The sequence below is a fragment of the Megascapheus bottae genome, chromosome 22 (genome assembly GCF_031878675.1).
Source record: "Megascapheus bottae isolate mThoBot1 chromosome 22, mThoBot2.hap1, whole genome shotgun sequence".
Lineage (NCBI taxonomy): Eukaryota > Metazoa > Chordata > Mammalia > Rodentia > Geomyidae > Megascapheus > Megascapheus bottae.
Window position 1 is genome coordinate 30,266,104 of NC_143530.1, and position 24,991 is coordinate 30,291,094.

General features: G+C 42.0%; 1 protein-coding gene across 1 annotated transcript in view; it reads left to right on the plus strand.

The window, feature by feature from the left end:
• The window catches only part of Dsp (desmoplakin), a 135,261-nt gene that overhangs the window by 20,594 nt on the left and 89,676 nt on the right, over nt 1-24,991 (plus strand). The window lies entirely within an intron of this gene.

Below are 24,991 nucleotides of genomic sequence, written 5' to 3' on the forward strand. Positions count from 1 at the left end.
TTAAGATGTTGCCAGCTGTTCTTTTCTTTCCTATCTCAACTTCTTCACTAGGAATAAATTTAAAGATTAGCAAACAGTCTCACTTTGTTGAAGATTTAAGCCTCCCTCTGACTTTGAGTGAGGCCAAACCACATCCAAACCAGAGTCTGTAGGTTGAGAACAGAGGATGAGAGCCTAGGAATTCTGACATTTATGGTTTTATGGAAAAGCTGTTTGAGGAGTTGAAGACCAGTAATTGTGGCTAGTGAAGGATGCTGGGCCACGGGCCACATTCATTACTATCTTAATCTTACTAATCTTGATGTTTGATTTTTTTTTTAACCCAAGTTATTTAAGAAGGTTTTGTTGTTGTTGTTGTTGTTGTTGTTGTTGTTGTTCGTTTGTTTTAGTTTGGGGTGTTTGTTTGTTTGGTGCTAGTCCTAGGCTTGAAGTCAGGGCCTGAGGACTCTCCCTGAGTTTATTTTTCTCAAGGCTAGTATAGTACTCTATCACTAAACCACAGCTCCGCTTCCAGCTTTTGTGAGCAGCTAATAGGAAATAAGAGTCTCATGGACTTTCCTGACAAGGGTGGCTGTAAATTGCAATCCTCAGATTTCAGCCTCCTCCTGGGCTGGTTTTGAGTAGCTAGAATTATAGGTATAAGTCACTAACACTTGGCTTATTCCAGAGTTTTAATGAAGTTATTTAAACATTCAGTAAATGTTGATTAAATGAAATTCATTCATTTGTTTTTGGCCTATTCTGACACTTAAACTCAGGGGCTCTGAGTTCACCTGGAGGGCTTGCTTATGGCTAGTACTCACCATTTGAGCTATGCATCCCACCAGAATTTTTTGCTGGTTATTTGTCAATGGAGTCTTGCAGACTTTTCTATCAAGGATGGCTTTAAACTGTGATCGTTCAGGTCTCAGCTTCCTGAGTAGATAGAATTATAGATATGTGCCACTAGTATCCAGCTAAATTATTGAACTCTTACTATGGACCATGTGCTGGAGTTATAAACAGGTGCCTCCTATAGAGTCTCAACTTCTTGGAAATATCCAAATTTTAAAAAAGGCAAAATAAAACTAGCTTAATACATAAAGCATGAAAACTGATCATGTATAATTACAATGTTTATGTAATACATTTCTCTGTTTTTGCCAGTCCTGAGGCTTGAACTCAAGGCCCAGGCACTGTCCTTGGGTTTTCTCAAGACTAGTGCTCTACCACTTGAGCAACAGCACCATTTCTGGCTTTTTCTGTGTATGTGGTACCAAGGAATCGAGCCAACGGCTTCAGGCATGCTCAGCAAGCACTCTATCACTAGGCCATGCTCCTGGCCCTATGTAATACATTTCTTACTTGTTTTTAAAATTGTATTTGATTCCATGAAGAATTAGTTGCATGACATTCCCTTTTTATGTTTCTATGAACTAAAGGGTCTGCCTGATTCCATCTTCTGCTACTATAACAGAATACCACACCCTGAGTAAGTTATCAACAATAGAAGTTTATTTGGCTCTTAGTTCTAGAGGATGGAAAGTCTAAGACTGACAAGCCACATCTTATGAGGGGTTTCATTTAAGGGGCATGGGTTTGTGTGTATATGGGAAGGGGGCACTGAGACTTGAACTCAGGGTTTTTGTACTTGCTGTCACTTGAACCATATTTCAGCCCTTGTGAGAGTTTCCATGATATATAAAGCATAGTAGAAGAGACATCATGTGGTGGGGAAGTAGAGGAGGGAGAGAGAGAAGAGAGACAAGGAACTTTGAGATACTGAAACAAACATCCTTTTTTTGTGTGTGGGTCATGGGTCTTGAACTTGGCCTAGGTGCTGTCCCTGAGCTCTTCAGCTCAAGACTACCACCTTATCCTTAAGCCAAGCCCCACTTCCCATTTGCTAGAAGTTAATTGGAGATAAGAGTCTCAGGTTCTTTTGTGCCTGGGCTGGTTTTGAACCTTGATCCTCAGATCTCAGCCTCCTGAGCAGCAAGGATTACAGGCGTGAGCCACTGCTGGGCCCAGCTACAAACATCATTTTGAAAACAAAATCAGCAGTTCACTTCCACAATAATGACACGAATCTATTAATGAGGCAGAACCCTCATGACCTAATCATCCCCTCTTCAAAGTACTACTTCTTGATCCTGTTGATGTACCATTAAATGTCAATATGAGTTTTGGAGGGACATCCATTCTGTTATTGAATTTGGGTTACCAGATTGGGGCCAAAAGATTCCTTGGTCTCATCAGAGAAGGAAAGCAGAGTGGGTTTTTAAATGCAAAGCTCATGTTTAGTTAAAAACTAGCCCCGCTAGACAAATCTAAGAGACTGTAACCTCCCAATTGACCAGCAAAAGGATGGAATTGGAAGCATGGCTCAACTGGTAGACATCTAACCAAGATCTTGGATTTCAGCCTCAGTTCTGGCACCAAACAAATGAACAAATAAAAACAAAGTGAAAGAACACTCTCAAGATGGAAGAATGAGCAGGCTCCAGTGATTGCTGCTATCTATGCTCATGGTCCCAACACTTTCTGTGGAATGATCCTAGCAAACTGAATTATATACTGTATGTCTCCTACACACCAGGTAGGAGAGATTTTGGCCTTAGATGGTCAGACTGAAGCTTTTTTGTTCTATGAGCTAGAGGGATGGGGCTGAGCAAGACACTGCTGTATGTGGGCAATTGTTGTATTAACCTCATCAGGAGAATGTGATATCTTTTTGTTTTTTCTCTTATCAACAGCTAAGCCATCATTCTTGACTTATCAGGTTTTCTAACTCCTTGACTAACTCCTATGTCAACTCTATAGTAGAGTCAAAAAGAAGTAAAATAGTCCAAAACTAAACAGAAGTCCTATATGATTGAAATTTGGAGTCGGGTTGAAGAGAGAGACTACAAGGCAGGAAGCAAAATTCAGATCAAAAGATAGAGGATGATGAGACTTAGGATGAAACTGACATTGTCTTATCCAAAGTGCCAATGGACAAAGCTTTGTAGAGCTTGGGATATAGGTCCGTGGTAGAGTACATGCTTAGTATGCCCAACCAATAACAAACCAACCAATAGCAAACAAGACAAAATACACCCCCCCAAAAAAGATAGAATGCTTTTGAGTTATTTGCTCTATAGTTTTGAAGAGTGGAAATGTGGGATTATACATAAAGGGAAATAACTCCTTTATACAACTACTTAAAGATAATACAAAATATATTGAAAAAATAGTAAAAAGATGGGGCTGGGAGTTTGGCCTAGTGGTAGAGTGTTTGCCTGGCATATATGAAGAACGGGGTTCCATTCCTCGGTACCACATACATAGAAAAGGCCGGAAGTGGTGCTATGGCTCAAGTGGTAGAGTGCTAGTCCGGAGGAAGCCCCTGCTCAGGCCCTGAGTTCAAGTCCCAAGACTGGCAAAAAAAAATAGTAAAAATAAATAGGTCACAAATGATTACCTCTTAGAGGAGAGAATAGACATGGTTTGATTTTATTCATTGTGAACTTTCATATTTTAAATACTTATCATGAATAATACAAATTCCTTAATCTAGGGGGAAAAAGCTATTTTAAATATAAAAATAAAAATACCAAAAGTGGAAAGGAAGCTGTTAAAAGTTTTTTTTTTATTTTAAAAAGGAAGGCTGGGAGTTTTGCCTTGTGGTAGAGTGCTTGCCTAACATGCACAAAGCCCTGGGTTCAATTTCTTGGTTACCACATACACAGAAAAAGCTGGAAGTGGTGGTGTGACTCAAGTGGTAGAGCACTAGCGTTGAGGAAGGTCAAGGACAGTGCCCAGGCCCTGAGTTCAAGCCTCAAGACTGGCAATAGATAGATAGATAGATAGATAGATAGATAGATAGATAGATAGATAGATAGGAGGGCTTAGAGGTATGGCTTACTTGATAGAGTGCTAGCCAGTACATAAAAGCATCAGGTACCAAGTTCAAGTCTTAACCCTCCTCTTCCCTCACCCCAGTTGCCCCCCCCAAAAAGAAAAGGGGGGAAAAGGTAGAAGAAAGAAGATAGTGGTAGGAGAAATATTCAGGAACAACATTCTAGATATGAGAACCACATGCCATGCTTACCTCATGGTAATGGATTTTTCCCCCTTAATCCCTTGATAAAATAGGAAAAATGGATGCCTTGTGTGTATGATTGAAACTGAACAAATGTTCTGAAGAAGATAAAGATGACTTGTGCAGGTTTGCCTAGTTAATACCTGCTTTGTTGTTAGACAACTTGGTCTAGAAAATTTGAAATTCTCAGAAAAAAAGTAGAGTATGAGAGCAAATATACATTGAATTTTAATTCATTTGTTGTTGGCATTCCTTCTGTTTTCTTTTTTTATCCTTATTATTAAGGAGTTGTACAATGAGTTGTACCTGAGTCCAGCAATGAGCACAACAGTGCTACTTGGACTATGTCAACCCTTCCTCTGCTTTCCCCATTTCCCCATACCTACTCTGCCTGCAGGTTTCATAGTTTTGTTTGCTTGTTTTTTTTCTGTGTGCCCAGTTCTAGGGCTTGAACTCAAGGTTTAGGAGCTGTCCTCTGTCTTTGGGCTTTCTCAAGGCTAGTACTCTACCAGTTGAGCCACAGCACCACTTCCCGCTTTTTCTATGTATGTGGTACCAAGGAGTCAAACCCAGGTCTTTGTGCATGCTGGGTAAGCAATCTACCACTAGGCTAAACTCCTAGTCCAATCTGATGTCTTTGATAAGAGAATAGCATACTCTGAAGTAAACACTGATCACTACTAACTGAAATAAGAATTTTTTTTTTTTTGGTACTGGTATTGGGGCTTGAAGAAGGAAGTAGAGCTGTGGTTCTCAGGAACAGGTCCAGACCTTGAATTCAAGCCCCAGGACTGCCAAAAAGAAGGAGAAGGAGGAGGGGGAGAAGGGAAAGAGGAAGAGAGGAGGAAGGAGGGGAAGGAGATTTTAAAATTTAATTCATTCATTGGTAGAAAAATTAATCCATAGGAAGATATGCCTGACAGTGGTTAAATTCCATTTTCATGAGTATTTGTGAGTAAACAGAGGAATGGAAACACATATTTGAGTATAGCTACTTTAAAAAAAATGTCATTGCTTCCATTGGCTCATGGGAAGAGAGTCTATTTTTCTCCATACCAAATCTCTACTCAGTAGAAACCCCATTTGGGTTCCTGCAAGTTGCAGCTGGTGACTGCTGTCTGAATGGCTGCCACAAGCAGGGAAGGGGAAGCTTACTGCTTTCCACACCCAATCCTGAATTTCGAGAAAGAAAACCATCTACTGAGCTGGAAGGAGTCCAGAATACAGTGTCGGCTTCCAGGGCTCCTCCCTGGAGAAAGGTATGTCTGTTCAGTTCTAAGGTGTAGAAGTCCTAAGATTAATCACGGCTGGCTTGCCTGGGAGGCATCATGCTCTGGCAGGCTGGGTCCTGATGCAGGTCTGCAGGCTGCTGGTACAGGCACAGGCTCACTCTGAAGACACCAGGTGTGTGAAATCTCAGACCATACTGCTGAGCAGAGATTTTGTAGGCCCTCCAGGTCCCCAGGGACCAGATGGTAGAAAACACTGGAAAGGTTTTTTTTCTTGGTCATAGCTTCAAAATAAATGAGAATGAAAGCACCTTTGAGTTCTCAGTGAACTTCTGTAGATGGGATGTAATTCTTTTTTTTTTTTTTTTTTTTTTGCCAGTCCTGGGCTTGAGCTCAGGGCCTGAGCACTGTCCTTGGACTTTCTCAAGGCTAGAGCTCTACCACTTGAGCCTCAGCACCACTTCCGGCTTTTTTCTATGTATGTGGTACCGAGGAATCGAACCCGGGTCTTCATGCATGCTAGGCAAGCACTTTAACCACTAGGCCAAACTCCCGGCCCCTCTTTTTTTTTTTTTTTGCCAGTACTGGGGCTTGAACTTAGGGCCTGGGCACTGTCCTTGAGCTTTCTCAAGGCTAGCACTCTACCACTTGAGTCACAGCATCACTTCCAGCTTTTTCTGTGTATGTAGTATTGAGCAATTGAACCCAGGGTTTTGTGCATGCTAGGCAATCACTCTACTGCTAGGCCACTCTCCTGGCCTTAGATGGGAAACAGTTTTTAAGCTATAAAATCAAATCAAGTTCAGGACCCACCTAGGGTTTTTCAGCACTGCCTTTCTTTCCAATGCAGATATCTAGCAGGATGAAGAATCTGACAATCACACAGAAAGAAATATCAAGTTCAATATGTCCAAATAAGCCAGGCACTGGTGGCTCAGGTCTATAATCCTAGCTACTCAGGAAGCTGAGATCTGCCTGAGAATTGCAGTTCGAAGTTAGCCTGAGCAGGAAAGTCTGGGAGACTTTTATCTCTAATTAGAGAAGTAAACCAGAAGTAGAGCGATGGATCAATGTGGTAAAGCCCTAACCTTGAGCAAAACAGCTCAGGGACAGCGCTCATGCCCTGAGTTCACATCCCATGACCAACTAAAAAAAAAAAAATCTAAATAGCAGAAAAGTATACATGGTGTTTGGCCCAAATTAAGCCTGAATGAAATAAAGAGAAGAGCTATTTAATCAGTACATGTGTTTGTTTGTTTAGTCTTAGATCTTTATTGAGTATCAGATGATCTGTTTGTGCTCATGTCAGCACAAGATTATTCAATTTTCTGTAGCTTTATAATCAGTTTTGACATCAGATAATGTAATTTTCCAACCTTGTCCTTTTTTTTTAACCCCACACTTGGCTGGCTTTTCTAGATATTTTCATTCCTATAAAACTTTCATGGTCAGCTTATCAAATTCTACATGACAGATAATACTTTGGTAGGGATTTTATAGAATCTATAAGGCAGTTTAGAAGATCTGCCCTCTTAATTAAAGCTTATATACCTCTTCATTTATATAAACCTTCAAGAAAAAAAACCTCAGCAACATTTTGTTGGCTTTAGTGTCTAGACGTTTGTAGTTTTTTTAAAAAAGAATTTATTAATGTTGATTTTCACATCATATTTTAAATGACAAGTTTAACATACAAATGTTCAAGGAGGGAATCTCTATTTACAATCACTGGGACTTAGTATTTAGAACTTAATCACAATTAGGCCGTTTGTAGTTTTTTAAAAAAGTTTATTCTGAAATATCTTATTCTTTCTGATGCTATTGTGAATAGAATGAAATTTATTATTTATTTATTTATTTATTTATTTATTGCCAGCTCTGAGCCTTGAACTCAGGGCCTGACCACTGTCCTTGGGCTTTCTCAAGGCTAGTGCTCTACCACTGGAGCCACAGCACCATTTCCAGCCCTTTCTACATATGTGGTACCAAGGAATTGAACCCCAGTCTTTGTGCATGCTAGGCAAGCACTATTACCACTAGGCCAATCTCCAGGCCCATGGAACTTATTTTTTTAATGAAAGAAAATTGCTCCCTCCCTTCCTATCTCCCTTCCTTCCCTTTGTTCACAGTGGGGGTTGAAACTGGGGACTTTGTACTACTGAACATATAGGATCATTACTCAAGGGGTTTGTGTAGAAGAAACGTTATGAAAACTATAGGGGCAGGAGTTTGGCCTATTAGTACAGTACTTGCCCAGCATGCACAAAGCCCTGGTTCAATTCTTGGTACCACATAAATAGAAAAAAAGCTGGAAATGGTGCTGTGGCTCAAGTGGTAGAGCTGTAGCCCTGAGAAAGCTCAAGGATAGTGCTCAGACCCTGAGTTCAAGCCCCAGGACTGGGGAAAAAAAAGTGGGGTGTGGTGGTTCATACCTGTAATCCTAGCTACTCAGGAAACTGAGATCTGAGGATCTCATTTCAAAGCCAGCCTGGGCACTAAATACCATGAGATTCTTAGCTCCAGTTAACCAATAGAAAACGGGAAGTGGCGCTGTGGGGTAGGGTGGTAGCCTTGAGCTGAAGAGCTTAGGGACAGTGCCCGTGCCCACAGTTTAAGCCCCATAACCAACAAAACAAAAAAATGGAGAGAAAACAGATTGATGAGGGATGGAAATGGACAGGTATGAAGGGTATGAGGAAGCCCTTCCCTCTGCAGGGAGCTTGCCTCTGCAGTTTCTTACACTTAGTAGCTGAGAGTAGAGTTCATGAGTATAGCCTTTACTGAAGATATGCAACATTCTGGGTTCAATTCTGAGAACCACAAATACCCCAAATTAATAACACCTGATTCAGTTCTCTACTCCTCAAGGGCCATAACTCACTGGCTATATTCCTTATTCTGTCCTCATGCCCTCTCACTGTGGAGCCTGGTCACTAGATCAGGCACAGCAGGGCTCTGGGATCCCTCACTGCCCATCAGAGAACTGTTCCCCATACTATCCATAATAGCTTTCCCCTTTCCTCCTCCACTTGTTGACAGGCTAGAACCACCAGCACCCAGCTGAACTGGTGAATTTTAAAAATCAGGAATGGGAGGTGGTGGTAAGGGAAATTCTATTTCTGTGTCATTGGCTGTTGGAGAGCTCAGTTGAGTTTTAAGATTCATGGTTCATTGGCCTTTAGGACTGCTTGCTCTACTTCCATCAGGTTTTAATCCAATAAGCAAATTTAAATTATGTATCTTAAGGTGAAGAGGAATTAACTGTGCCGTGAATTCTTGTTTTTTCTTTATTGAGATTGAGTAATTACATACACTATCATTTTTACATTCACACTTATACAGGTCATCATTCTGATTTACAAAGCTTATGATTAACAAAAATTACAAAGACCTCAAGGTTTACATATGAAAAAAGTTTAACTCTTTGAACATTAATTATTTCTTCTTGGTCAGGTGATAGGTATCTTTCTTTCCTATTACTTAGTTTCAGCTGTTCCCTCCTTCTTTCTCATTCTCTCCCACCCCTCATTGCCTTGAGTTGCTTAGTTCACTTTCATCAATGTCTGGGCCCCACTGCTGTACTTTTTCACCCACTTTTCACTGATTTTCAGTGACTTCCTTTGTTGCTTATTGAGGAGGAGGGATTGGAGTCCAGAGCTTTCTCCTCACATCCCACACTACACTAATTTGTTCCTAACTCATAGCAATGTGGATCCCCAAACCCACAACTTTCCTTTGTGACTTTGCACATTCCTAGACTGTCACCTGTGTGCATATGTTAGAGGTGTGTGTGTGTGTGTGTGTGTGCGTGTGTGTGTGTGTGTGTGTGTGTGTGTGTGTGTGTGTGTGTGTATGCATTAATATTGGAGCTTGAACTTGGGACCAGGGTGCTCTCCTTTAGCTTTTTCACTTGTGGCTGGTACTCAATCATTGAGCTATACCTCCCACCTACCTTTTTTTTTCTTTTTTTTTTTATTGTAATTAGTAAAAGGGTTACATGATATTTGCCAGATAGAAGGTGCATTAATTCACATACATTGATACCCTTTCACATGTCTTGGTACCCATTTCCCTCCCCCCCCACCTACCTTTTTGTTGGTTAATTGGAGGTGAGAATCTCATAGATTGTTCTGTCTGCTGGATTTGAACTGTGATCCCCAGGTCTCAGCCTCCTGAGTAGCTAGGATTGTAGGCATGAGCCACTTGTGCCAGGCTTCCCCTGACTTTCATGTGCCAAGAAAAGTCTTACTTATTCTTCAGTCTTATTTTAGACCATTCTGCCCTCCCATGAGGACTTCCTACCCCCATCCCATTTCTAATGCCCCCTCCCTAATTGATGGTGTCATTATCAGACTTTGTTTTCTTTACTTACCTGTCATTTTTTCTTGCTGTCCTGTAAGCTGCTTGAACATGAAAGCTCTACATTTACATTTGTTATTCTAACACTGTGATTATTCAAGAAGTGAGTTTCTGAGTTTATTATATCCCCACAGCTGAGCAATCTACGTTTGGATTACCCCCACTTAGTTATTGCTTAGAAATAAAAATTACACTCCCAGAAAAATAGGACACTCCCACTGGGGGGGGCACTCCCAGAAAAGCTAGTAAATTTTGTCAAAGCCTTTGTTTATCTCTAGGGTGGCACAGTGCCATAAAATAAATAATTATATATATGAAGTATATAATTTACAGTATAATTAAAGATGGGTTGCTAATTGAGTCTACTTCCCCTCAGGAGCTGGGTCTTAGCAATCAGCATTGGTGCCAGTTCTACAGAGGTAACTTCAGACTTTGAATGGAACAAAAGAGCCCAAACAAAAGAATGCTAGGCAAACTAGCTATCCTCAAATGACATGTCTATGCACATATCACTTGTACAGAAGCATTTAAAGGTCCTCTATAAACTGACTGATAGGTTAGCCATACCTTTAATTCATTTATGTTTTTCAGTAGCTCATTCAATTTTTGAGAACACATTCATTGACAGCAGATATTTCTGAGAATCCATTGTTGGTTCACTTGTGGGTTTAATATGATCGAAATGAAATGGCAAATGGCATTTGGTGAGACTTGGAATAAGTAAGCCCATGGGTTCTTTCAGAAACTTGGCAATTGGCTAGGGCAGAGGTGTCTGCTCTATACATGCTCTACCAATGAGCTGACTTCTCAGCCTGTTTAAAAAAAAACAAAAAAACAAAAAAACCCCACTGAACTTGAACTTCATTGGCTACCTGGATGCGATTTCCTTTTCTGAGTATGTGGTACTGAGGAAACGAACCCAGGGCTTTGTGCATGCTAGACGCGCACTCTACTACGAGGCTACACCCCTGGCCAGCTATTATTATTATTATTATTATTATTATTATTATTATTATTATTTGACATAGGAAAGACTGAGCTGAAGATATGTATATCAACAAACTTCAACCTTCTATTGGTAGACACTGCTTTTTACTATTTCTTCATTTGATACGGGACTTCAGCGTCACACAGCAGAGGAAAGTGTCACTAGAATTTTAAAACCTTGGTGAAGAATATGACCTTGGAGATTATGATTGTATCCTCTTGAGGTGGCTCAGAAAGCCTTGGGACAGCCTCTTGAACTCTATGGCTGAAATTTTCTATTTTCAAGTTCTTGTGTTCATGGTTTTTATGGGATTAGGCATAGTTTGGTATCTATAAAATACCATAATAATGTAACCCTTCTATTAATTACAATAAAAATTATATGAAAAAAGAAATAAGAACAAAAAATACCATAATAAAAAAACTGGTTATCACCACCAACCCACATTCCCAATATACATTCCATTAAAAACACATTGATGGGTTGGGAATGAGGCCTAGTGGGTAGAGTGCTTGCCTAGCATGCATAAAGCCCTGGGTTCGATTCCTCAGTACCACATAAGCAATAAAAGGCCAGAAGTGGTAATGTGGCTCAAATGGAAGAGTGCTAGTCTTGAGCAAAAGAAGCTCAGGAACAGTGCCCAGGCCCTGAGTTCAAGCCCCAGGACTGGAAAAAAAACATACAAATTGCCATCTTTATACTTTTTTCAGTGTATAATTCAATAGCACTAAGTATATCTGTAATGCACCACCATTATCTATCTCTAAAACTCTGTGAGGGGGGGAGTGTGGGTGGGTGTGTGTGTGCACACGCACGCGCATACATGTGTATTGGTATTGGGGCTTGATCTCAGAGTCTCAAGGATTCACTCAGCTTGTTCAAGACTGGTGCTCCATCATTTGAGCCATGACTCTAGCTCAGCTTCTGGCTAGTTAGTTGGAGATGATAGTTTCTTGGACTTTTCTGTCCAGGCTGCCTTCAAACTTCATTCCTTTAGGTCTCAGCTTCCTAAGTAGCTTAAATTATAAGCATGAGCCACTGGTACCCAACTTAAACCTTTATATTTTTATTAGCTTGCACTAGTTGTACAGATGGTAATTTCTTCATTGCCTTTCAAACTTTGTTTTTAGCCACCCCCCACAGAAACTATAGCTAAGAAGCAATACTTGCCCATGCTCCCCTCCCCAGGCCTTGATAGCCCATCATACTTTCTGTCTCTATGAATCTTCCTATGCTAGATATTTCATGTAAATGAAACCACACAATAAACTTGCCCTTGTGTATCTGGATTACTTTTTAATAAGTTTTGTTTTAATGCTTTAGAGATAGAATTGCGTAGCTATATGGTAATTCTATACTAGTTCTATTTCCCCCATGTACTTGGGTTTGAACTCAGTACCTTGAGCTTGCTAAGCAGCTTGCCACCAGGTGAGCCATACACATAGCTCTGTCAACTTTTTGAGAAAAGACCAAACTATTTTCTAAATGACTGCACTATTTTTGTCTCCAATGTACTAATATTCTAATTTCTACATCTTCCCCAACAATCATTTTATACTTTCTAAAACAAATGCTTTAGTTTTTTTTTTTTTTGCCAGCCCTGAGGCTTGAACTCAGGGCCTGAGCACTGTCCTTGGGTTTTCTCAAAACTAGCACTCTATACTGAGCCACAGCACCACTTCTGGCTTTTTCTATGTATGTGGTGCCGAGGAATCGAACCTAGGGCTTTGTGCATGCTAGGCAGGCATTCTCCCACTAGGCTACACTCCCAGCCCCAATTTTTTTTTTTTTTAGTCTGATATGATGACTTGTCAGCTGGGAGTTTGGCCTAGTGGTAGAGTTCTTGCCTAGCATGTACGAAGACCCAGGTTCAATTCCTTGGTACCACGTACATAGCAAAAAGCTGGAAGTGGTGTTGTGTGGTGGTGTGTGTTCAAGTGGTAGAGCTCTAGCCTTGAGGAAAAAAAAAAAGATATGGTGACTCGTGCTTGTAAGTCTAGGATTTCATGATGGGAGAATCATGGCTCAAGTTCAGACCAAGCAAGATGTTTGTAACAAACCATCTCAATCAATAAGCAGGGTGTGGTTATGGCTTGGCAGCTCTTCTTGGGAGCATAAAGCATTAACAGGAAGATCACAGTCTGTGTTGGTCCAAGGCAAAAGTGATTCCCTAAGGAAAGCAAAAAGGGCTGGGGTTTGGCTCAAGCACTAGAGCCTCAGTGCAAGGTACTGAGTTCAAACACCAGCATAGCCAGAAAAGAATTGTAGCAGGTGCCCTAATGAATCTAAAGTGGTATTTCTTTGAGGTTTTTAATTTATTTTGCATTTGCCTAATGATTAGTGGTTTGAGTACTTTTTATGTGTTTATTTGTATATATTCTTTAGAGAAATATCTATCCGAGTACTTTGTGCATTCCTCCTCTCCTCCTCTTTTTCCTCCTCTCTTTTTTTCTTCCTTTCAAACTTGTAGTCAGACTAGCTGGGAGCTCACTATGTAAGGTGGCCTTAAACACACAATCCTCCTTGCCTCTGCATCCCAAGGGTTGAGATTAAAGGTGTGTGCTATCAAGCCTGGCTGGTTTGAACTCTTATATTTCGGTCATTGATCCATCTGAGTTAATATTTGTATGTGGTAAAAGACAAGAGGCCCATTCTTTTGCATGTGAAAGCATAGTTTTCCCAGGTCTGTCTGTTAAAGAGATTGTTCTTTACTAGATCAAGAAGACTTGACACACTTGTCAAAATTATTTGACTGAGACATGGATTTTTTTCTACACATTTTTTGATTCATTGTTCATTGGTATATATACCCTATTTGGGTTTTGTCTTTGTGTATGTACTTGTACTGGGTTTTGAACTCAGGGGCTAGGCACTGACCCTGAGATTTCGCATGTTCAAGGCTAACCCTTTACTATTTGAGCCAAAATTCCAAGATTTTGTGGGGGTAGTTAATTGGAGGTGAGAGTGTCACAGACTTTCCTACATAGGTTGACTTCAAACCAGAATTCTCAGATCTCAGCCTCCTGAGTAGCTAGGATTTGCAGGGATGAGCACCCAGCTTGCTGCCTGCCTGCCTGCCTGCCTACCTTCTTGCTTTCCTTTCTTTTCTTTCCTAATTAGCTAGAGGTAAAAGTCTCAGTCTCACCAGCTTCTCTGCCTGGGATAGCTTCAAACTATAATTCTTAGATCTCCGTTTTCTGAGTGGGTAGGATTATAGGTGTGAGACGCCAGCATCCAGCTACTACTCAGTTTTGATTAGAGAGTTGTTTTGTTGTAGTTTTGAAATTGGGGTGTAGGTTTGCTCTAATTTTCTTCTTTCTTAAGATAATCTATGACTTTTTCATATTAGGTGAAATAAGCCAGACCCAAAGGAAATAGGCTCAATGGATTCCCTCATTTGTAATAATTAGTACACATCTAGGACTCTCATAGCAGAAGATTACAATAGCTCAAAACCTAGGTACATAAGGTCATATAGGATGAAACTAAATGAAAGGATCTCTAGGATATGGAAACAAGAGCTTTATCTTGTGTGTGATTGTTGTTCTTAATGTACTGTGCTATTTCTCTTGTTTGCCCTTTGGTTAATCTCATATTGTTACTATATCTGACTTTGTTACCTGATATATTGTATATACATTTATTGCTTATTTGAAATAGGAAAGGGAAGGGGGGAGAACAAGATGATTAGTAAGGGGTGAGGGGGAAGTGGGGACAAAAACATGAGAAGGGGTATCCATGTGTGAGAAGTAATGCACCTACTATCTGACGAATGTAACTGTAACCTCTCTATATATTACCCCAACCATAAAAAATAAAATAAAATGAAATTTAAAAAAAGATAATCTATGATTTTTAAGCCTGGCATGGAGGACTCACACCTATAATCCTAACTACTCAGTAGGCTGAGATCTGAGGATCATGATTCAAAACAGCCTGAACAGGAAAGTTTGTGAGATTCTCATCACCATAAACTACCAATAGCCTAAAGTGAATCTTAAGTGACCCTGTGTTAGCCTTGAGCAAAAATGATCAGACAGGGATTGGAGTCAAAGACAGGGCTCAACCCCTAAGTTCAAGCCCCAGGACCTACACACGCGCGCGCGCGCGCACACACGCACGCACGCACGCACGCGCACGCACACACACACATGAGGCAACTGTGGCTTTTGGAAAACTCACATAGCTCCATATGAGTTCTAGGATAGTCTTTTATAGTTCTAAAAGCAACATCAACAACAAAACCTGCTTTCTTCTTCAGAGCCTGCATGACAGCAAAATCGAAGACCTCAATGGGAGTGACCTTAATAATTGCCTCTGTGAACCAGTGTAAAAAAAAAATCTCCTTTTGATTGTAACCCACCCATACTGGAGAAGATACAGGCCCCCAGCCACAGAGTCAGGGTGGAGCCCAGTGGACCATGAATTAAAAGGAGTGGTCGGTCTGCAGTTGTGGCTGTTCCAGGATTTATGAGCTCACGTCAGATAGCTTCCATAGTGACGGTCTTTCCGGTTTCCAGAGGGCCTATTGTTCTCCTCCAGAGGGTGGAATGTGGTCCTCACAGGTGCATCAGCAGGTGCAGGAGCTAGGAACACCACCAGGCACACCCATGGCTCCAGCTTTCATTTTGTAGCCTCCACCCTGGTCACTCATCACTTAGAATGACTGAAACAGCATCATGTCTGACCTCCCTGCCCTCAGGCTCCTCTCTGCTCCAAACCATAGCACAGACCAGCCACAGTCTAGAGTACTCACAACCATCATCTTGTGGTTCTTTTGCTCAAACGCATCTTCCAGCATGGAGCTGGATTCCTCTCTCCAGAGCTCAGGCTTTCTGGGATTTTGTTCCAGTGTCCCATTAACTTTTCATCCCACATGCAAAGAAAGCAATTCTGGCTCACTCCTGTAATCCTAGATAGTCAAGAATTTGAGATCTGAGAATCACAGTGTAAAACCATTCCAGCCAGGAAAAGTCCATAAGACTCTTGTGTCCAATGAACTAGCAAAAAGCTGGAAGTAGAGCTGTGGTTCAAGTGGTAGATCACCAGCCTTGAGTTGAAAACAAGATAAGGGATAGTTCCTAGGCCCTGCTTTGTTCATTCAGTTTTAAAACTACTTCCTGGGCATCTATTAGATCTCAGATGCAACATTGTAATAGGCTGAATTGTGTCCCCCTGACCCCAAATTCATGTGCCCAGTAATCACATAAGTCACATGAATGCATGGAACAGGACCTTTAAGAGGTACTTAAGATAACGCAAAGTCATTATGGTAGACCTTTTTGTATCTGAGTGTGTCCTTGAGCTCGGGGCTGGCTCACACAGGGAGACCGTGGGAGACACGGAGAGGGTGGCAGATATAGGCCAAGGAGGCAGGCTTTGGAAGAAACTAGCACTGCTGAGTGCTTGATCCTGGACTTCTAGCCCCTGACAGTGAAGAAGATAATTATCTGTGGTTTGAACCACCCAGTCTGTGTTATTTTGTTAATGGTATTTCTGGCAGATAAATAGATCCTTTTACCAGACCTGTCTTAATAGTGGCATGAATGTGCACATGTGCACATTATTTTCTTTTAAAAACATAAATCTTATGGAACATATTTTGCAACCAAACACACACTCTACTATTGAGCTCCAACAATTGGCCTTTGTTACTTAGCCATCAACATTTTCCATGTCATTCTTTTTAATATGTTCATAGCATTTCGTGTACCTCCCCAACAGAAAAATGTCCATGATATCCATTTTATTAAAATGCACAGCATCTATACTATGAGTGGCTAGATTGTAGTCAAAGATTGTTTTCTGAAAGCAAAGATGGATTAGAACACAACTGCATGTCCTCTAGAACCCCCATATGTTGGAGATTCATGCCTTTCTCAAGAATTTCCAAGGCAAATGCTTAATTCAGAGGAAAATGCCTCTTTCAGGGAGATTCCCATTGCATTACAGGGCCACTGAAGCAGAGAGACCACAATACCTTCTCTGGAATTGCTCTTCTGGCTTCTCTTCTTTTAGGCTTTTTGTTCATAAAGAATCAAACTATGTATACAAAACAGCTTCAGAGTCAGTCATTTTTTTGGACCCTTTGAGACAGGGTCTCACCGTGTAAGAAGACTAACCTTGAACTTATACTTGTTCTATCCCAGCCTCTTGAGGGTCTGAGATTACAACCATGTACCATCATTTGCCTTCATTTTACAGATGAAAGCTGAGAGCCAGAGTTCCCTGGAGAGGAATTTTTTAAAATATAATTTTATTGTTATTATTCAGGTGTTGTACAGAGTAGTTGCCATTTCACAAGTCAGGTAATGAGTAATGAAAATTTTGAGACAGTGTCAATCTCCAGTTCAGCAGAGAACAGCCATGTAAATTAGTGGTGAAAATAACATGCTAGAAGTACTGGGGAATGACTGAAACATAGGAAAGGCCTCTTTATCTTTTTATAGTGTATGTATGTATGTATGCATGTATGTATGTATATATATGTATATGTATAGTGTGTGTGTATGTGTATGAGTTTTTTTCTCTGTCTCTTTTTCCCTTATGTGTCTATCTATGTACAAGTTGAGCATTTCTAATCTATTAGAACACAGATATACTGAAAATATTTTATAAAATTGTTTCCAGGCAGCCAAGAGTCTGTAGTTCACACCTATAATCGTAGCTACTCAGGGGGGCGAGATCTGAGGATTGTGGTTTGAAGCTAGACCACACAGGAAAGTATATAAAGACTTATTTTCAATTAACCACCAAAAAGCCGGAACGAGAGCTGTAGTTTAAGTGGCAGAGCACTTGTCTTGAGCACAAAAGCTCAGGGACAATGCCACGGCCCCACTTCAAGGCCCAGGACTGGCACACACACATACACACAACCCCAAAACCCAAAATTGCCTCCAGGCTACGGGTGTGAGATGCATATGAAACACAATTTCGTGTTTAAACCTGGGCCACATTTCCAAGATGTCATTATATATGTGCAAATATTCTCTACCACGTGAGCCACAGCTCCACTTCTATCTTTTTGGTGGTTAATTGAAGATGAGATTCTAATAGACTTTTCAGAAAGCTTAGCAGCTTTCTGAAGTGCATGAGCCGTGCTCAGGAAAGAAAGGCAAGGCTGCCTACCTCTACCTCAGCCCACACAGTGAGTCCTGCCTGCCCTTCCTCTCTGAGGATGGCTTGAGCAACTGTAGCCAAAGGAAGAATGAACAGAAGCAGTTAGAGAGGAACCCGATCTTCAGAGGCAGACCTGAGAACACTTGGATGCCAGATAAAGGGGCAGGAGCAAGGCAGGAGAAGGCCAGGACTATGGCTTAATGGTAGAGTGCCTGCCTAGCATTCACAAAGCCCTGGGTTTGATTTCTTGGTACCACACACACAGAAAAAGGCAAAAGTGGTTCTGTGTCTCAAGTGGTAGAATGCTAGCCTTGAGAAAGCTCAAGGACACTGCCCAGCCCCTGAGTTCCATCCCAGGACTAGCCAAAAAGAATTAAGGGGAAAAAAAAGGCAAAAGCAATTTGGTATAATACAAAGCTGGTAGTTCTGGTACGGGTAGCTGGTACCCAGTGGCATTCCCTGAGGTGGGGCATGGAAGGAAGAAGGAACAAGTGAAAAGCAGCCAGCTTACATGTTGTTGTGATACAAGGAAGAAGAGGAGGCAGGCCCTGAACCAGGACAGCAAGGCAGGGTTCCTGGTTGAAGGTATTCAGAGGGATGAAGAGGAAGAAACAGGTTGGGGAGGTGTCAGTCAGCTTTTTATCACTGTAACAAATACCCAAGAGAAATGGACATTGCAAAGGTTATGTCTTGGCTCCATTGTGTCAGTCCATGATTGGTCTACTCTACCACTTTGGGCCTCTGGTGATTCAGCACATGAGAGTGTTAACATATGGTGATGCACAATCCACTTACAACCTGAGCTAGGGAGCCAAAAACAGAAAAAGAGAGAGAGAGAAAGGGGGGAGGGTCCTACAAGCCCATTCACCAGCCTGTATCCAGTGTCTTAAGGACTTCCCAACCAGCCTGACCTCTTAATGGCGTCATGGGCTAACTAGCCAGCCCTTAGCTTGTGTGCACTGAGGGGCCATCACAGACTTGAATCATGGTGAGAAGCATAGGGTGATGTTTAGAGAACCATGTGGTTAATATGCACCACCCATAGCCCTGAATATCAGGCAGAGCAAGGCGTTACAGGTGGAGCAGAAATCTTTGACTGGGGTTGCTGATGGAAATCTGTCAGGGTTGATGTAGATTGATTTAGAATGCAGAGAGATTGAAAGTGGGGAGACCAGCTAAAGGATTTTGCAATAATGCCAGTAGGCAATAATGGCATCTTGGGTTGGGTGGGGACACAGGGATTGGAAAGAAGAAGATGGTCTAAAGGGACTGGACCTAGAGTCAGTAAACAGATAACTTGATGGGAAGCTATGAGCAGGATGCAATCTAAGGCCAACTCAAAAGTTTGGAGTTTGTTGTGAAAGAAATCAATTCAACTTGGGTTCAGCATAACTATTGTTTATCTAGGCAGTGTGGCCCAGAGGAAAGTGATAATTTGCATGAAAAAAGGTCAGGACTAAGATGTAGGAAATCTAAGACCACAGCTCAAATCTTTGACAGCGAGGACTGTGTTTAGGCAGAGGGAAGGGCAGAAGACACAGCCTCACAAAACAGTTCACTTTATGAGTGGGAGGCACGGACTGTGGGAGGACAATAGGAACAACGGAGAGGTTCAGAAGCTGGGAAGAGGATTTCTAAGAGGAGATGGAATGAATTCAAACTCTCTCTTTTGAAACCATGAGCTTTTAGCATGCTGCCTTCTTTAGTTTTTTCAGCAAAGAGTAAATACAGCCCTTCCCCTTTGTGGTCACAGGCACACGCATGTTCCAATAATGAGGCTTGAACTCAGGGCACCATACTCTCTCAGCTTTTTCACTCAAGACTGGCTTTCTGATATTTGAGCCAGGTCTCCACTTCTGGCTTTTTGATGGTTAATTGGAGATGTCTCTAAGATTTGCTTCCCAGGCTGGCTTGAAGGCTCAATCCTCAGATCTCAGCTTCTTGAGTAGCTAGGCCTACAGGTGTAAGCTTCTGGCTTGGTTACTTGCTTTTACACCTACACTTGGGTTGGACAAGGTGGTGGCCAGTCCAGAGCCTAGTTTCTCTGTTCCTTTGCCCAGCATGAATGACCTCTTGTCCAGGCCATTCTACCTCTGAGATGACCAGAGACAAGGCCAACCTTTCAAAGTGTTTGAGGAGACACAGCTAGAGAGAGCAGCTGTGATGGGTGAGATGAAGGTGTTCCCTAGAAGTATTTGGTCTCAGAGTCGGACGTGATGAGCATTGTGGCAGAAGCTGAGCTCCTCAGGACTGAAGGGGCTGGTGGCTGAGTACATTGTTGAGCATTGTCCTCAGGCAGATGGTGCAGACCAAGTGCAAGGGGTCACAGAGGACAATAAATGGACTCTACACTCACTAGACACATTTTAGGCACATTTGACTTATTCCTCCTTTCTTCTTCATCCTGTGCAATATGAATGCTCCCAGGGCTGGCTCTGGTCTCACTGGTCCAGGGGACTCAAGTGCCTAGAAGCAGAGACTTCACTATCTTCCCAGCCTTACTCCCCTAAGCCAGATCTTTCGGCAGAGAGGGGGTAGAAGGAGTGTGCTGATGTTGTCTTGCTTAGCTTTTTCATTTAAGGCTGGCTCTCTTCTCACTTGAGACTCAGCTCCACTTCTAACTTTTAGAAGTTAATTGGAGATGTAAGAGTCTAAACGGACTTTTCTATCCTGACTGGCTTTGAACCTCAGTTCTTAGATCTCAGCCTTCTGAGTGGCTAGGATTACAGGCATGAGCCACGGACACTAAGCTAAACCAGAACTTTGAGTTTATCTATGTAAATATTTAAGAAACATCACATTGTGAAGGGAAGAAAAAAATCACAATAGTGCAAATATCGTTTGTTTGCATTGGCCTAGTACAAGTGGATGTCTAATCATTTAAGGTGAATGATGAATTTTTAGGCACCATGTCTATATGTAGTCTTGCTATGTAGTCTTTTGCTCAAGGCCAGCACTCTACTACTTGAGCCACAGAACCATTTCCAGCATTTTATTTAAATAGTTTATTGGAGAGAAGAGTCTCATGGACTTTTCTGCCCAGGCTGTCTATGAGCCATGATCCTTGGATCTCAGCCTCCTGAGTAGCTAATTTTATAGGTATCAGCCACCAGCACCTGGAAGAACCAACTACTTTTGTGCATTTTTTTGCTTGTCCTAGGACTTGAACTCAGGGCCTAGATATTGTTCTTGAGCTTCTTTTGCTCAAGGCTAGCACTCTACTGCTTGAGCTACAGTGCCACTTCTGGCTTTTACTGTGTATGTGGTACCCAGGGCTTCATGCATGCTAGGCAAGCACTCTACCACTGAGCCACATTCCTAGCCCAGAACCAACTTCTTTACAGTTGGTGATGTTGCAAATACATGATTTTATCCTTGTCTCCCTGATGTGTTCTACACAATACTTGACTCTGAACTACATGAAGCAATTCCAGGATGGATCTGATAGGGGGCCATTTCTATCTGCTGGGAGTCTGTTTTCCACACAGATATTTATCACTCACTTCCTGCAGATAGTGCAATAACATTCTAATGATTTTCATTTTTGATAAGGTGCTAGATTTTTAGTGGGGGTGGTACTGGAGTTTGAACTCAGGGCCTTATGTTTGCTGGGAAGAAATTCTACTATCTAGCCCCAGAATGCAAGATCTTGAGCTGTAATATGGGATACAAAAAGTTTTAGATTTTAAATTCTGCCACTTATTAATAATATAACCATGAATAAGTCATTTCCCCTCTTTGGGCTCCAATTTTCTCATTTATAGATGAAGGTTTGCGAAAGATCAGCAGTGTTATTAAACTTCCTCAGAATCAGCTCCAGGGAGAGTGGAAAAAGGAAGAAGCTCCCAGTGGGAGTGATTCTGTGATGTAAATTCTTTTTCCAAATGACCTCTTCAAACTACCAGCTTGAGAGCTGGGCTCAGGTAATTCACACCTGTAATCCTAGCTACTCAGGAGAATACGATCTGAGGATTATGGCTCAGAGTCATCCGAGACAGGAAAGTCCATGAGACTCTTACCTCCAACACTACCAAAAAGCTGGGAGTAGAGCTGTGGCTCAAGTGGTAGAATGTTAGTCTTGAGCAAAAAAGCTCAGGACCAGCACTCCAGCCCTAAGTTCAAGCCCCAGGACCAGCACAGAATAAAACAACAGCAAAAACAAAGCAAAAAAAAACTCAAAAACCTACTGGCTTGAACTCAACAAGCTGCCAAATTTCCTGAAAAACTAACAATCACTTCTGGTGCCAGGATAACTCTAGATAGGATTAAATGACCACACATTATTTCCATCCTAAAGTTCTATAATAATGAGTATCTATAGTCCTCTTCAGGGTGGGGGGGGGTCTAAGAAAAACTAATAAAGGAGGTGAATTTGATCGGAGGACATGTAGAAAAATATCACAGTGAGATACAGTTATTATACATTAATTTAAAATTTCAATAAAATAAAGCAAAATCTCCTTCAGGGCTATAATACAATAGGACTCTGATGCTGACATCAGTGAGTTTTCCAATTGTCTGGATACTCCCCAGATCTAATTAACAGCCCTGGATCGCTGGCATCAGTGCACTGGCTTCTGTCCAGATGTGGAGTGATCCTCCCTCTGAGAGCAGCTGTACTGGTCTGCTCCATTCCCTTTGAACAAGGAGAGGTTCTGAAGGGATTGTGGCTGTGACTTGGGGAACTTGAGCCTTGCAACTCCAAGAGTCATGAGAGAGCTGCTGGGTCTTCTCTGCTGGTCAGATGGGTGATGACTCATCGCTGTGTCATTTCAGCCCTTGGTTCCCAGGGTATCTGGAAGCAAGGAAGGTCTGAGAGCATAAAGCAGACAGAGAGGAAAAACAGGGAGGAGGAAAAAGGGCCCCGCCTTGGGCAGGGTTCTGCTGTGTTGCAGGCCAGGTGACTCATTCCTCACTGCCCAGGCAGCCACGCCTGGAATGTCAGGTGGAGAATTTACCTAGACCAAGCACCTAGATCAAGTCACAACAGGTCTCCTGAAAGATCATTCACATTAAAACTAATGGAATCAGAATGGGCTGATCTCTTCTGAAACAGTGCTCGCTTTCTTTATTTCCTTCCTTCCTTCCTTCCTTCTTTCCTTTTCCTTCCTTCCTTGCTTCCTTTCTCTCTCCCTCCCTCCTCCTCCTCTCTCTTTTCTTTCCTTCCTTCCTTTGTTCCTTTCTCCCTCCCTCTCTTTCTCTCTCTTTCTTTCTCTCTTTCTCTCTCCCTTTCTTTCTTTCTCCCTCCCTCCTTCCCTCCCTCCCTCCCTTTCTCCCTTCCTTCCTTCCTTCCTTCCTTCCTTCCTTCCTTCCTTCCTTCCTTCCTTCCTTCCTTCCTTCCTTTCTCTTCCCTCCTTCCTTCCTTCCTTCCTTCCTTCCTTCTTTTTGAGACAGGGCTCCTAAGTACTTACAAAGACACTGAAAGTACAAAAGGAAGAGAAGAAGCCTATGTTGCTTACATCCAGAAGGCTGGAGGTTATCAGAGAAAGGAGTGTCTTAATGTGATCTCTTCCTGCCCTGCTGGCTACCCATCTCACCAACTTGCCAAAGAACCAAGCTGAGAACATGGAAGATATGGCAGTACCAAACAGTGATCAGGATCTTCCTGTCCCAGTGGAGGGCATGCACACAAACATACAATGCTACTCAATTAAGAAGGAAAGGTCTAAGGTCTAGAAGGGGGAATTTCAGGATATAACTAAGTTTCAAAAACTGAAGGACACATTTTGTTAGGAAAATGGAGGAGAAAGGAAGGAAACAGATTGTACTCGATCTTCCACAGGCAAGGACTGTTCATTGAGATAGAGCAGCTACAAAGGTCACAGCCTTCCTGTGGGCTTGGGGACTGTGTGTCCAAACTGGGACAGGAGCTGGGTTTTATGGGGTTTGAGCAAGGAGGCAGAGGTTAACACAAAAGCCACTAGGTCAAGGGAGGTGGGGGCTTCTCTGTTGGGCCCACAGTAGAATGTTTACAGCTCACTTAGATATATTGCTCTGCTGGAGTCAGGCAGTCTGCACTTACAGCCTGCCTGGTATCTGCAAGCACCTAGGAAAACAGTGGAGGGGGGAAGTCCTTCACATGTCATCAGAACCAGCACTACCAAATAAATAAATAAATGGGAAAGAACGAGTATAGATGAGGGTGTGGAGGAATCAGAATCCTGGTACACTCTTGGTGTCAAGGGAAAGGTAAAATTGTGCAGCCAGGAACAGCATGCAAACTTTAAGTCTAAGCTTAAGTACAGGCACCAAAAAAAGAGCAAAAAAATCCTAAACTGAATTACTATATGATCCAACAATTCCATGCATGGGGGTACATATCTAAAAGATTTCAAAGCAGGGTCTCGAGGAGACATTTGTATAACCATGTCCATTGTCCTGTGTAGTATTCACAATAACTGGAAGGTAGAACAGCTGGAAGATTTGCTGATGGAGGAAAAGATAAGCAAAACATCAGTCCTGTGGCTTTGAACAAGGAAATTCTGACCTGCACTACCACATAAATGAACCCTGAGGATTTTATGCTAAGTGAAACAAGCCAGACTAAAGACAAACAATGAATGACTACACTCCCTCTTAGAGCTCAAATTCGAAGAGCTAGGAGAATAGGGCTTGCCAAGGACACAGGAATGGGGAATGGAGAATTACTGTTTAAGTATTAGAGTTTCAATTGGCAAGGTGAGAGTTCTTTGGAAGGATGGTGATGTTGGTTGCACAATCTTGTGAGTGTATTTGAGATCACTGAACTGTGCACTGAAAAACTAATTAGTGAAGGGGCCAGGAGTATGGCCTAGTGGTAGAGTGCTTGCTTAGCATGCACAGAGACCCAGTTTTGATTCCTCAATACCACATACATAGAAAAAATCTGAAAGTGGTGCTGTGGCTCAAGTGGTAGAGTGTTAGCCTTGAGAAAGCCCAAGGACAGTGCCCAGGCCCTGAGTTCAAGGCCTTGGACTGGCAATAGTAATAATAATAATAATAATAATAATAATAATAATAATAATAATTAATAATTAGTGGAGCATCTTTTTTGTCAGTCATGGGGCTTGAACTCTGGACCTAGGTGCTGTCCCCAAGCTCTTCAGCTCAAGGCTACTACACTACCCCTTGAGCCACTTCTGCCACTTCTGTTTTTTCTGTTGATTAATTGGAGATAAGAGTCTCATAGTCTTTAGTGCCTAGGCTGGCTTTGAACTGTGATCCTCAGATCTCAGCCTCCTGAGTAGCTAGGAT